This window comes from Mustelus asterias, assembly GCF_964213995.1.
Source record: "Mustelus asterias chromosome 26 unlocalized genomic scaffold, sMusAst1.hap1.1 SUPER_26_unloc_9, whole genome shotgun sequence".
NCBI lineage: Eukaryota > Metazoa > Chordata > Chondrichthyes > Carcharhiniformes > Triakidae > Mustelus > Mustelus asterias.
In genome coordinates this window covers 646,748-660,007 of record NW_027590116.1, presented here as the reverse complement: position 1 = coordinate 660,007, position 13,260 = coordinate 646,748, and the positions used below count along the sequence as shown (strand labels likewise).

At 47.8% G+C, this 13,260-nt stretch overlaps 1 protein-coding gene across 1 annotated transcript in view; it reads right to left on the bottom strand.

Annotated features, from left to right (window-relative positions):
* The window catches only part of LOC144482174 (NACHT, LRR and PYD domains-containing protein 3-like), an 87,726-nt gene extending 82,787 nt beyond the window's left edge, over positions 1 to 4,939 (bottom strand). Inside the window, exon 1 of the mRNA XM_078201382.1 lies at positions 2,297 to 4,939. The gene's annotated coding sequence lies outside the window, so the exon portion shown is untranslated. The remainder of the gene's footprint in view (positions 1 to 2,296) is intronic.
* Between the last annotated feature and the right edge of the window lie 8,321 nt (positions 4,940 to 13,260).

The following is a 13,260-nucleotide window of genomic DNA, read 5'->3' as shown; positions in this document are numbered from 1 at the left end:
CTAGATTGTAAGAACATAAGAACATAAGAAATAGGAGCAGGAGTAGGCCATCTAGCCCCTCGAGCCTGCCCCGCCATTCAACAAGATCATGGCTGATCAGTTCCACTTACCCGCCTGATCCCGATAACCCCTAATTCTCTTACCGATCAGGCATCCATCTATCCGTGATTTAAACATATTCAGCGAGGTAGCCTCCACCACTTCAGTGAGCAGAGAATTCCAGAGATTCACCATCCTCAGAAGAAGTTCCTCCTCAACTCTGTCCTAAACTGACCCCCCTTTATTTTGAGGCTGTGCCCTCTAGTTCTAGTTTCCTTTCTAAGTGGAAAGAATCTCTCCATCTCTACCCTATCCAGCCCCTTCATTATCTTATAGGTCTCTATAACATTCCCCCCTCAGCCTTCTAAATTCCAACGAATACAAACCCAATCTGCTCAGTCTCTCCTCAATCAACACCCCTCATCTCTGGTATCAACCTGGTGAACCTTCTCTGCACTCCCTCCAAGGCCAATATATCCTTCCGCAAATAAGGGGACCAATGCTGCACACAGTATTCCAGCTGCGGCCTCACCAATGCCCTGTACAGATGCAGCAAGACATCTCTGCTTTTATATTCTATCTCCCTTGCGATATAGGCCAACATCCCATTTGCCTTCTTGATCACCTGTTGCACCTGCAGACTGGGTTTTTGCGTCTCATGCACAAGGACCCCCAGGTCACTCTGCACAGCAGCATGTTGTAATTTCTTTCCATTTAGATAATAATCCAATTTGCTATTATTTCTTCCAAAGTGAATAACCTCGCATTTGTTAACGTTATACTCCATCTGCCAGATCCTCGCCCACTCACTCAGCCTGTCCAAATCTCTCTGCAGACCTTCTACGCCGTCCACACGATTCACTTTTCCACTTATCTTTGTGTCGTCTGCAAACTTCGTTACCCTACACTCAGCCCCCTCCTCCAGATCGTCTATATAAATGGTAAATAGTTGAGGCCCCAGTACCAATCCCTGCGGCACACCACTAGTTACCAACTGCCAACCAGAAAAGCACCCATTTATTCCGACTCTCTGCTTCCTGTCGGATAGTCAATCCCCAATCCACGCTAACATCCTACCCCCAACTCCATGTGACCCAATCTTCTTCAGCAACCTTTTGTGAGGCACCTTATCAAACGCCTTTTGGAAATCCAAAAACACAGCATCCACCGGTTCCCCTCCGTCAACCGCACTATTCACATCTTCATAAAAATCTAACAAGTTCGTCAAGCAGAATCCATGCTGCGTCTGCTGAATCGAACTGTAATAATTTTGATGGTGCTGTACAGTGTTTACACAGACAAGGCCGAGATTGTAATAACAGATCTTTCTGTGAAACATTGAATCATCCAATTGCTGCAGTGCAGGAGGAGGCCATTTGGTCCATCCAGTCTGTACCGCCCACAATCCCACCCAGACCCTATCCCCGTGTTGACCCTGCTAATCCCCCTGACACTGAGCAGCAACTGAGCCTGGCCAGTGCCCCTGTGCTGCTGATGTTTGGAGAGTGTGAGGAAAGGGCCGCAGACACGGGGAGAATGTGCAGACTCCACACAGACAGTGAGCCAAGGCCGGGAATTGAAGCCGGCTCCCTGGCGCTGTGAGACCGCAGCACCAACCACTGAGCCACCGCGCCGCCCACAATGTAACTGACCGTCCCCGCTCTGTTAATATGATACAAAGACAGGCTGTATTTACACAGGAAACCGACATTTTAATCCTCAAGCTGAATGTTGTTGGAGTTGAAGCTTTTTCTGGGCCGTTAATTCCTCCCCGTGATTCACAAACCCGGAAATACCCGGATACGCAGTGAAAACACCGCAGTGCGCCTGCGCGCAGTAGGAAGCGGACCGCACCCTCCCGGAGTGAAGTTCGCGCAGGCTCACTCCGGTCGGCGGCCGCTGCTTTTCGGCTCGTGGATTGGTCAGATCCCGGTCACGTGCTGTGAGGGCAGTGACTTCAGACCCCCCTCTCCAGCCGCGCGCAGAAACCGTTAACGGCCGTTCCCACGTGACCGCGAGCCGCTCTCACTGAGTGGGCGGGACCTCGCTGCATCCTCATTCCCCATTGGTGCATTCTGCTGTCCGTCAAATGAACACAGCCAATAGGAACCCGCTCCAGCAGAATGATTGGCAGCCAGTGCGGGCGCACTCGGGCAGCTTGTGATGAAGCAGCGACTCGCTGCCACTGGGGACAATCCCAGTCAGCGAGAGTCGGCGCCGCTGAAGTGGAGACTTTTTCTCTTATTTAATTCCTGACCGTTATTCAAAAATTCGGTGTGAACGTCACTGGGAAAGCCCCGCACACGCAGTGAGAAACGCCGCTGGGAAAGCCCCGCACACGCAGTGAGAAACGCCGCTGGGAAAGCCCCGCACACGCAGTGAGAAACGCCGCTGGGAAAGCCCCGCACACGCAGTGAGAAACGGCGCGGCGCCTGAACTCCGCACTCGAGACGGCGGCGGCTGTTTGTCCGCTCGCCTATTGGCCAGATCCAGGTCACGTGCTCTGCGTCGGCAGTGACGTCAGAACGCCCCCTCCAGCCTCGCGCGGAAACCGTTTAACGGCCGCTTCCAGCCACGTCACTGAGTGGGCGGCACCTCATTGCGTCATCATTCAGATTTACATACAGCACGGAAACAGGCCCTTCAGCCCAACTTGTCCAGGCTGCCCCTGTTTTTAAACCCCGAAACTCGTCCCAATTGCCCACATTTGGCCCATATCCCTCTATACCCATCTAACTAAATGCTTTTTAAAAGACAATTGTCCCCACCTCTACTACTCCCTCTGGCAGCTCGTTCCAGACACTCACCACCCTCTGTGTGAAATAATTGCCCCTCTCACCTTCAACCTCTGCCCTCTAAGGTTCAGACTCCCCGACCTTTGGGAAAATACATGAACTATCCAGCTGATCTGTGCACTCATTATTTTATAGACCTCTATAAGATCACCCCTCAGCCTCCTATGCTCCAAAGAAAAAAGTCCCAGTCTATCCAACTCCTCAAAGAACAAAGAACAAAGAACAATACAGCACAGGAACAGGCCCTTCGGCCCTCCAAGCCCGCGCCGCTCCCCGGTCCAGGATTGAATCCTGAATCCAGGATCCCCGCCCAATTTTTTCAGCCTATCTACATAAATAGGAAGCCGCTCCAGCAGAATGATTGACAGCCAGTGTGGGTGGAGTCGGGCAGATTGTGATGAAGCAGCGACTCGCTGTGGTTTCGCTGCCATTCCAGCCAGCAAGAGGCAGCAAGGGCGGCACCTTCCGTCCCCAAGCGCAGCATTCGCACCATCCCACTTTCAACCCCAGCACCACATACAGCTTCTTGTTGTTTCTTCCATTGGCAGCACCCCCGGGTGCTCTTGGTGCTCCCGTTCCAGCACCTTTCCTCTTAATGATGGGGGATTGAGGCTCTCATAGCCCAGAATAAACATCCAGCAACACCGACAACTCCCAGCTTCCGCACATTTACCGCTGTAACTCCAGGTGCTTTCTACTCGTCGTCCCTCTCTGGACAAGTTGCACACCCTGCCTCATAACCGGATCATTCCGGGTAACTGGTTAGCCGTTACCGGAACTTTATCTTCTTGTGTGAAATGCATTGTCTGCACATTCCAGCGGGAACATCTTTATCTCCAGGCAAAGGCAGCCTTGACAGAGCATCCGCATTGCCGTGTTTCTCTGACTGACAGCACCAACACCCACCTCTGCAATCAAACTGCTGCCATGGACGGTATCCCAGTGAATGGTCCAAGGATGGAAGATAAAATATAGGAATTATGAATGGGAGTCAGTAATTCAGCCCTTCGAGCTCCGTCACAACATCATCATGGCAGAGCTTTTAATTTCTTGATGCAAAGACGATGCCGAAGCCTTCTTTTTCCACCCGAGCAAACTTTTCCTCAGCTTTCGTCAATGACCTAGAAGCGAATACTATGGATCTTCCTCTCCGTTTGACATAACGTGAGACAGGACAACCTCAATCCCATTGGGCGAGGCGTCGCATTTAAGGTGCAGGGGTAACTTTGGGTTAAATTGAACTCGCATTTCCAATCTCTTCAAAGCCTGCTTTAGCACCAGAGAAGCCTCCTATTTTTAATTCACTTCCACGGCTCTCCTTTCACCAGCAACTGGAGCATCAGTTTCAATGTTGTCGCCAGATCCGGAATGAGCTTGTCATAGTAATTGATTATGTGGTGATATAAACAGGGCCTAGTTTTAAGGCTGATAAAATTGGATATCCTAAATTAAAGAATTGGGCACATTGAAATCAAACACAGTCAAACCGCAGGCAGGCCAATTGTACAATACACAAATGTGTCTGGGCCTGACCCATCAACCACCCATCAAAGGTCGTTACACTCTACTTGAGACTTAGCAGGAGATCATGGCACCTCATTGAAATGCATCGGTCTATTGTTAGAAGCCCAGATCGGGCCAGACTTTCTGTCACCAAGAGATCCTGTAGAAACCTTACCTGATAACAAGTTTAACAACATGGAGATGGACACCTGGGGGGCGGACCCTGGTGTCCTGTCAGACAGACATCAAGAAACCCACTGGGTATTGGAACCCCCTCCTGGGACCTCATTGACCAGAAGCCAGAGAAGTTTCTGGAAAGGCAAGCAGGCTGGGGATAAAGGGACACACTCAGAGGCACAAGGAGCGAAGACTCGACAGGGGAGACAGCCGTGACCATTCGGAAGACTGACCAGAGAAGGAAGGAAGGAAGAAGCGGCCATCGAGACTCACCTTCGTGACGACAGACCAGAGGGACTCAGAGAATCGGGCCTGCAGTTTAACCAAACCATCTTTATGGGTAGTATACTTGAATCTGCTGGGGTATCCTCTTGTTTTATGTGGGTAATTTAAGGGTTAATAGTGTTATTTAATAAACTTGTTGAATCTTTACTTGTGTTTGTCCTTGTCCACCTTGCAAATAAGGGCACCGGGGTAAAACCTTGGAGTAAGTAAACTGGTTGAAAGTATCTGAGATTAACAGGTACAAGAATTAGACCCAAAAATCACCTGAATTGGGACACATTGTCTGGTCTTGGGGCTTTCATGATGACCTCCATCTTGGGCCTTGTGCAATCCATTTCATGACCCAGGCATTCAATGGAGTCCTTGAAGAACTCATATTTCTCTCTTGATTGGCAGGCCGTGCTCCTGCAACCTCTAAGGTATTCTCCAAGTACTGGGAAAATAGTCGAATCCATGAGCAAGATCTCATCCAGGTAAGTCTGGATTCTTGTCATTCCACTCAGGATTTGGTCCATGGCCTTCTAATCGAGATAGGGGCGCATGTAATCAAGATGGGGGCATTCCAAACTGAAATTGGGGGCACTTGTGATTCACCTGGGCACTCCTCATTGACAGGAGCACTGCGAGCTGATATGCGGGCACTCAGAATTGAAACTGTCACTGCTCTAAATCTAAATGGGAGCACACTTAATCAGGATAGAAGTCTCTCTTATTCGAGATACGGCGTGCTCCCAATCGAGATGGGGGGGCACTGCTAACAGCGATGGGGGGAGGGGTCACTGCTAACGGTGATGGGGGCGGGGGGGGCACTGCTAACGGCGGCGGGGGGGGCACTGCTAACGGTGACGGGGGGGGCACTGCTAACGGTGACGGGGGAGGGGGGCACTGCCAATGGCGATGGGGGGGGACTGCTAATTGAATTAGTCGCTGCTCCAAATCTAAATAGGAGGCACCCCGAACTGATAAAGAAGGCTCCATCATTCGAGATACGGGGCACTCCTAATCGAGGGAGGGACAGACCTAATCGAGGTAGGCAGCATTCCTAATTGACCGGGGACACTCAGAAATGACGGGGGGCACACCTAACTGAAATAGTCACTGGTCCAAATCTAAACAGGGGGGCATTCCGAATCGAGATAGAAGGCTCCCTTATTGCAGATAGAGACACTCCAAATCAAGATGGGACACTCCTAATCGTTAGAGGGTCACTCGCAATCGAGATAGGGGGCACTCCAAATTGAGATAGTTGGGACTTCAAATCGAGCTAGAGGGAACTACTAATTGACACGGGCACTCCTGTGAACCTGGCACTGAACCCAGCCAGGCCTGTGACACTGAATCCTAAAGGACAGAGTGAATCCAGCCAGGCCTGTGGGACTGTATCTCAAGCGACAGACAGAACCCAGCAATGCCTGTGACACTGAATCTCGAAGGATAGAGTGATCCCAGCCAGGCTTGTGACACTGAATCTCAAAGGACACAGTGAACACAGCCAGGCCTGTGAGACTGAATCTGAAAGGACAGAGTGAATCCAGCGAGGCCACTGTTCGACCACCCCGAAGCCTCCTATGCTCCAGGAGAAAATGTCCCAGTCTTTGCAGCCTCTGCTTATAACTCAAACCATCAAGACCCTGCAGTATCCCAGTAGTTCTTTTCTGCACACTTCCTAGTTTAGTAATATCCTTTGTATTATAGGGTGACCAGAACAGTACACAGTATTCCAAGTGTGGCGTTACCCAATGTCTTGTACAACTTCAACATGATGTCCCAAATCCCATTCAGTATTCTGACCAATGAAACCAAGCATGTGGAATGCCTTCTTCACCACTCTATCCATTGTGACTCCACTTTCAAGGAGCTATGAATCTGTACGCCTAGATCTCTGTTCTATAACTCTCACCAATGCCCTACCACTAACTAAGTAGTGCGCTGGTTCGATCTACCAAAGTGCATCACCTTGCGTTTATCTAAATTAAACTCCATCCACCATTCATCAGCCCACTCGATCAAATGATCAAGATCCCGTTGCAATCCGAGATAACTTTCTTCACTGTCCTCTATGCCACAAATCCTGGCGTCATCTGCAAAATTACTAACCATGCCTCCTAAATTCTCATCTAAATCATTAATATAAATTACAAATAGCAGGGGACCCAGCACCGATCCCTGAGGCTGGTCACAGGCCTCCAGTTTGAAAATAGAACAACCCTCGACAACCACCTTCTGTCTTCTGTCATCAACCAATTTTGTATCCATTTGGCCACCTCATCCTGGATCCCATGAGATTTAACCAAATCCGGTCTAGTTTTGCTTTTAAATGTTTACATTTTTAAACACTGAAACCTCTTGCCCTTGTTGGGAATATCAGTGCGGTTTGAGAAAAGCAAACACTGATCCGACACTCAACACCCCCCAACACAGGACTGAGCAGAGAGTGTGAAATGTGAGTGGTGTGAGTGTGGATTATCTTTTATAAGTGGATAAGAAACACTCCTCCATTTTCAAATCTTTACCTTGTTTATGTAGCGTCTTGGACTCCCCTGTCACTCACTACCCATCTGAATTAATCTCTATTCCTCACTGTCTAACTGTTACTCTCTGCATTGCTCCCTCTCCCTATCTCTCTGTTACTCTGCATCGCTCCATCTCTCTCTCTCCCTCTCCCTCTCTATCCCTCTCATCCACCATGTTGTTTACCGTTAAGGAGTCTAAACACGGATAATTCAAAGACTCTTTCTGTTTCTGTCTTGGCAGAATTAACAACATGAGTGCAAATTTCAAGATTGTATTCACACAATACAGACAGAACAGTATTTATATAATGGCTTCTGCAAATGCTGGTGAGCTCAGTACATGTGGTAGCTCAATGTTACAATAAGATAGAATCTGTATTCAGACAACTGTTACTCTCTGCATTGCTCTCTCTCATTCTCCCGACCTCTCTGTTACTCTGTATCTCTTCCTCTCTCTCTCTATCCCTCTCATCCACCATGTTGTTTATCATTAAGGGGACTAATCACGGAGAATTCAAACACTCTTTCTGTTTCTGTTTTGGCAGAATTAGCAATATTAGTGGATATTTCAAGACTGGATTCACACAATACAGACAGAACGCTGGTGAGCTCAGTACACGTGGTACCTGAATGTTACAATAAGATAGAATCTGTATTCAGACAACTGTCACCCCACAGGGTCCAAACTTCACCGTGTTAATTTGATTTGATTTGATTGATTTGTATTGGGATGCAGTGAAAAGTATTGTTTCTTGTGCGCTATACAGACAAAACATACCGTTCATAGAGTACACAGGGGAGAAGGAGAGGAAAGGGTGCAGAATATAGTGTTGCAGTTACCGATAGTGTGTAGTGAAAGATCAGCTTAATATATGGTAGGTCCATTCAGAAGTTGACATTCTCCCCAAGCACTAAAGCTTTCCACAAAGCAAGGCTCACAAATTCAACACCAGTTTCCTTTGTCCGCTCTCCCATCATGCTGTGTTCGGAGTCTCTGATCGATGCTGAGGGCCTAGTATTTGAGGCTCTGAGCTGAACCCACAATCTGTCTGATTCTGAGAGAAGATTACTGCCCACTCATATATATACCCTTGAAATATATCTGTTGTGTACAGAGTCACTTCTTTTTTCCCTGTGTCTGCTACCCTTAAAGAACTACTGAATAATCTTTAAACATCTGTATTATCACAGAACAGGGCCAACATGGGGGAATCTAGTATCAGGGAGGGCACAGTTTAAAATTCATATAGCTCCCATTAAAGATGGAGATGAGGAGGAATAATTTGTTCTCTCAGGGGGTGGTTAGTGTTTAGAAGTCAAAGTTAAAATTCATTTATTGGTCACAAGTCAGTCTTACATTAACACTGCAATGAAGTTACTGTGAAATTCCTCTAGTTGGCGCCTGTTCGGATCAATGCACCGAACCAGCACGTCTTTCAGAATATGGGAGGAAACCGGAGCACCCGGAGGAAACCTACACAGACACGGGGAGAACATGCAAACTCCGCACAGACAGTGACCCAAGCCGGGTATCAAATCCAGGTCCTCGGCGCTGTGAAGCAGCAGTGCTAACCACTTTCCCCAGAGAGTGAGTTGAGCATTATGGGGAGACACGCAGCAAAGTAGAGTTCAGGCCACAGTCAGATCAGCCATGATCTTATCAATGGGAGGAGCAGAATGGCCCACTTCTGCTCCTATTTGTTGTGTTCTGCGTGGTACTTTAAAAGGCCATTGTACTCAGCATTGCAGGAACTCTGCCGAACACACTCTATCTCAATCACTTCCTCTCCCTCTCTGTGACTCTCACTCCATTCCTTTCCTTCCCTCTCTCTGTTACTCTCTCTCTATCTTGTTGTAGGGAAAAGTCCCTTGTACCAGTGCATTCAAGGAAGTCGAGTCGCAAGGCAAGGTTCAAAGCGTTTTTCTTTCATGTACAATTACTGGGAACCCAGGGAGACCCCTGTAGCCAGCTTAGAAACAGTGCTTGGCCACGTTGATCTCAATAGTTATACATTTGCTCTGGATATTTATAGGAATCCAAATTCGAGCGGGAACATTTGCTCATACATTTTTACAATATTTATAAAATGGCCTGTCTGGTCAGGAAGTTCCCGGAGAGACTTGTCAATTTGCATCTGTATGGTGTGTGTCCGTGTTAATGGGACTGCCTGTTCTTGCCCCCGTGTTTTAATGTGTTTCCCATTATCCTCTCGATGTGTCCCCTTATCTAAATCGACCTCTACTGTTTTGTGTCTGTATTCTATGCTTGCGAGATTAGGTGTTAATGTCATTTTGTCCTGCTGTGTGTAGGGGGATTTAATCTAATCTCTTATTCTTTTTATCCTAGTTTATTAAGTTTCTTTGCCTGCCTTGGCCATTTTATTCCTGTAATATTTTATTGACAGTCCGGTTATGCCATATAACCCACTCCAGGCCTTGACTCGCAGATATCCCGATCTTCTGGCCAAAGGCCGGTTTAAAATGCAGCTTCGTGCTGTTGCTGGGCAGAACAATGATCTTTTGTCGGCTTTGAAATGAAAGGTCTCTCAGCTGTGCAGAGGGGGATTTAAACGAATGTCCATTCGGGTGTTCCCCTCTGCATTGTGGGCACGTTATGAATGGTGCCAATCAGTCCAATAAATGAATATGTTTAATGAGGTGAATATTGATGAGATAATAAAAATATGGCTTTTGGAAAATGGCCTACTTCAGTCCCTCCTCTCGTCCAGGGGGTCCCATTCATGGCTGACCCCCCATGGACGATCTTGAGAGGTACAGTGACTTGTACAGATGTCGTCCTTGCCGTTGTTCCTCTTCCTCTGTGGTGTGGTTAAATTCTTGCATCTGGATACTGGCAGTGGGTAGCATTCTTGATGCAATATTTGCACATATCACTTTAATACAGGTTAGGCCCAGGCAGAGTGTGAACAGGATGGCTACTACTAAAATTAATCCCTTCATAATGTATGCTCCCCAAACTGTGTTAAACAGCCACCCTAACCACCCATCAGTCCCTGTAAATCCCTGTTTAAAGCTATCCAATTGCTTTTGTATCCCGGACATGGCTGCTGTTATGTTTAATGTCTCGTCGTGTACATATGTGATGCATTTTCCTTTGATGATGGTGCATACCCCTCCTTGTCTGGCTAGCTGATAGTCTACTGCATATCTCGTTTGCTGTGTGTATAGTCTGAGTTCTGCGAGTTCTTGGTCAATTGCACCCAGTGCTTGGAGGGTGTTGTTTCCTAAGATGGTAAGTCCACATATGAAGAAATTCCTATTACTGGCACTGATCACCCCTGCGGTGCCCCCTAGGGATAGTGTCCCCAGAAATCCATACCCCAAAGAAGATCCTAATGTGACAGGGGCCTGCCAGTCTTGACACACACTTGACCCTGACTGCACAGAGCTGTGCTGAGGTGCTTCATGGGAGTGGGGCAATTCTGTCTGAACTTAGCTCCTGTAACTAAATGCACTGGAACTACTGAATTAGAACGCAGCTAACTGTGCACTGGAACATCAGAATGCATTTAGCTGTTACTAGAACATCAGAACTGAAGTGGATGGCCTCACACTGACTATTCATAGATTTGCAGGGTTTTTTGTGCTGTAGCTTTACCAACTCACTTAGTCTCTCTGTGTTCCTGATTTCTAAGAATTAAATACAGTCAAATTCTAATTCAATTACAGCTAGTAGGTCAGGAAACATAAACATAGAAACATAGAAAACTACAGCACAAAACAGGCCCTTCGGCCCCACAAGTTGTGCCGAACATATCCCTACCTTTTAGGCCTACCTATAATCCTCCATCCTATTAAGTCCCATGTACTCATCCAGGAGTTTCTTAAAAGACCCGATTGAGTTTGCCTCCACCACCACTGACGGCAGCCGATTCCACTCGCCCACCACCCTCTGTGTGAAAAACTTCCCCCTAACAATTCCCCTGTACCTACCCCCCAGCACCGTGAACCTGTGTCCTCTCGTAGCAGACATTTCCACCCTGGGAAAAAGCACATACTCATAGAAACCCTACAGTGCAGAAGGAGGCCATTCGGCCCATCGAGTCTCCACCGACCACAATCCCACCCAGGCCCTACCCCCACATATTTACCCACTAACCTACGCATCCCAGGATTCTAAGGGGCAATTTTTAACCTGGCCAATCAACCTAACCTGCACATCTTTGGATGTGCAGGTTAGGTTGATTGGCCAGGTTAAAAGCCTCTGAGAGTTCACCCGATCTATGCCTCTCAACATCTTATATACCTCTATTAGGTCTCCTCTCATCCTACGTCTCTCCAAGGAGAAAAGACCGAGCTCCCTCAGCCTATCCTCATAAGGCATGCCACTCAATCCAGGCAACATCCTTGTAAATCTCCTCTGCACCCTTTCAATCTTTTCCACATCCTTCCCATAGTGAGGCGACCAGAATTGAGCACAGTACTCCAAGTGGGGTCTGACGAGGGTCTTATATAGCTGCATCGTTATCCCCGGACTCCTAAACTCAATCCCTCGATTGATAAAGGCCAGCACACCATACGCCTTCTTAACCACCTCCTCCACCTGCGGGGCCAATTTTAGAGTCCTATGGACCCGGACCCCAAGGTCCTTCTGATCCTCCACAGTACTCAGAGTCTTTCCCTTAATATTGTACTCCTTCATCCAATTTGACCTGCCAAAATGGATCACGATGCATTTATCTGTGTTGAAGTCCATCTGCCACTTCTCCGCCCAGTCTTGCATCCTATCTATGTCCCTCTGTAACTTCTGACATCCCTCCAGACTATCCACAACCCCACCAACCTTCGTGTCATCGGTAAACTTACCAACCCATCCCTCCGCTTCCTCATCCAGGTCATTTATGAAAATGACAAACAGCAAGGGTCCCAGAACAGATCCCTGGGGCACACCACTGGTGACCGACCTCCATTTAGAAAAACACCCATCCATACACACTCTCTGCCTCCTTTGGGCAAGCCAGTTCTGGATCCACAGGGCAGCAGCCCCTTGGATCCCATGCCCTCTCACTTTTTCTAGAAGCCTTGCATGGGGGACCTTATCGAACGCCTTGCTAAAATCCATATAAACCACATCTACCGCTTTCCCTTTGTAAATGTGTTTAGTCACATTTTCGAAGAACTCCACCAGGCTCGTAAGGCACGATCTGCCTTTGACAAAGCCATGCTAAGTATTCTTGAGCATACTAAACCTCTCCAAATGCTCATAAATCTTGTCCCTCAGGATCTTCTCCATCAGCTTACCAACCACTGAGGTTAGACTCACCGGTCGGTAATTTCCTGGGCTATCCCTATTCCCGTTCTTGAAAATAGGAACCACATCCGCAATCCTCCAATCCTCCGGCACCTCTCCCGTCTCCATCGACAATGCAAAGATCATCGCCAGAGGCTCTGCAATCTCTTCCCTCGCCTCCCACAGTAACCTGGGGTACATCCCATCCGGACCCGGCGACTTATCTGTCTTGATGCCATTCAAAGATTCCAGCACAACCTCTTTGTTAAAGTCCACATACTCAATCTTTTCAGTCCACCGCAAGCCCACAGTACATCCACCCATGTCCTTCTCCTCTGTGAAAACCGAGACAAAATTCTCATTAAGCACCTCTGCCATTTCTACTGGTTCCGTACTGATTTTCCCGCCTTCACGTTTTATAGGCCCTATACCTTCATGTCTCATCCTTTTACTCTTCACATTTTTATAGAATGCCTTAGGGTGTTAAAGTATGAGCTAAAATAAAAGTTCTGATGAAGGGTCATCCTGACTCAAAACTTTGGCTCGATTCTCTCTTTTCATTTGGAGGCCCACACTGTCTGTAATTGACACACAGTAAAACAACAACCTGAGTTGTTGTCTTGTCCTGCCAGGTGGGTGCAGGAGAACCAGTGGTACTCGCCCAACAGAGATGGAGAGCTGGAAGCAGTGTTAGAGA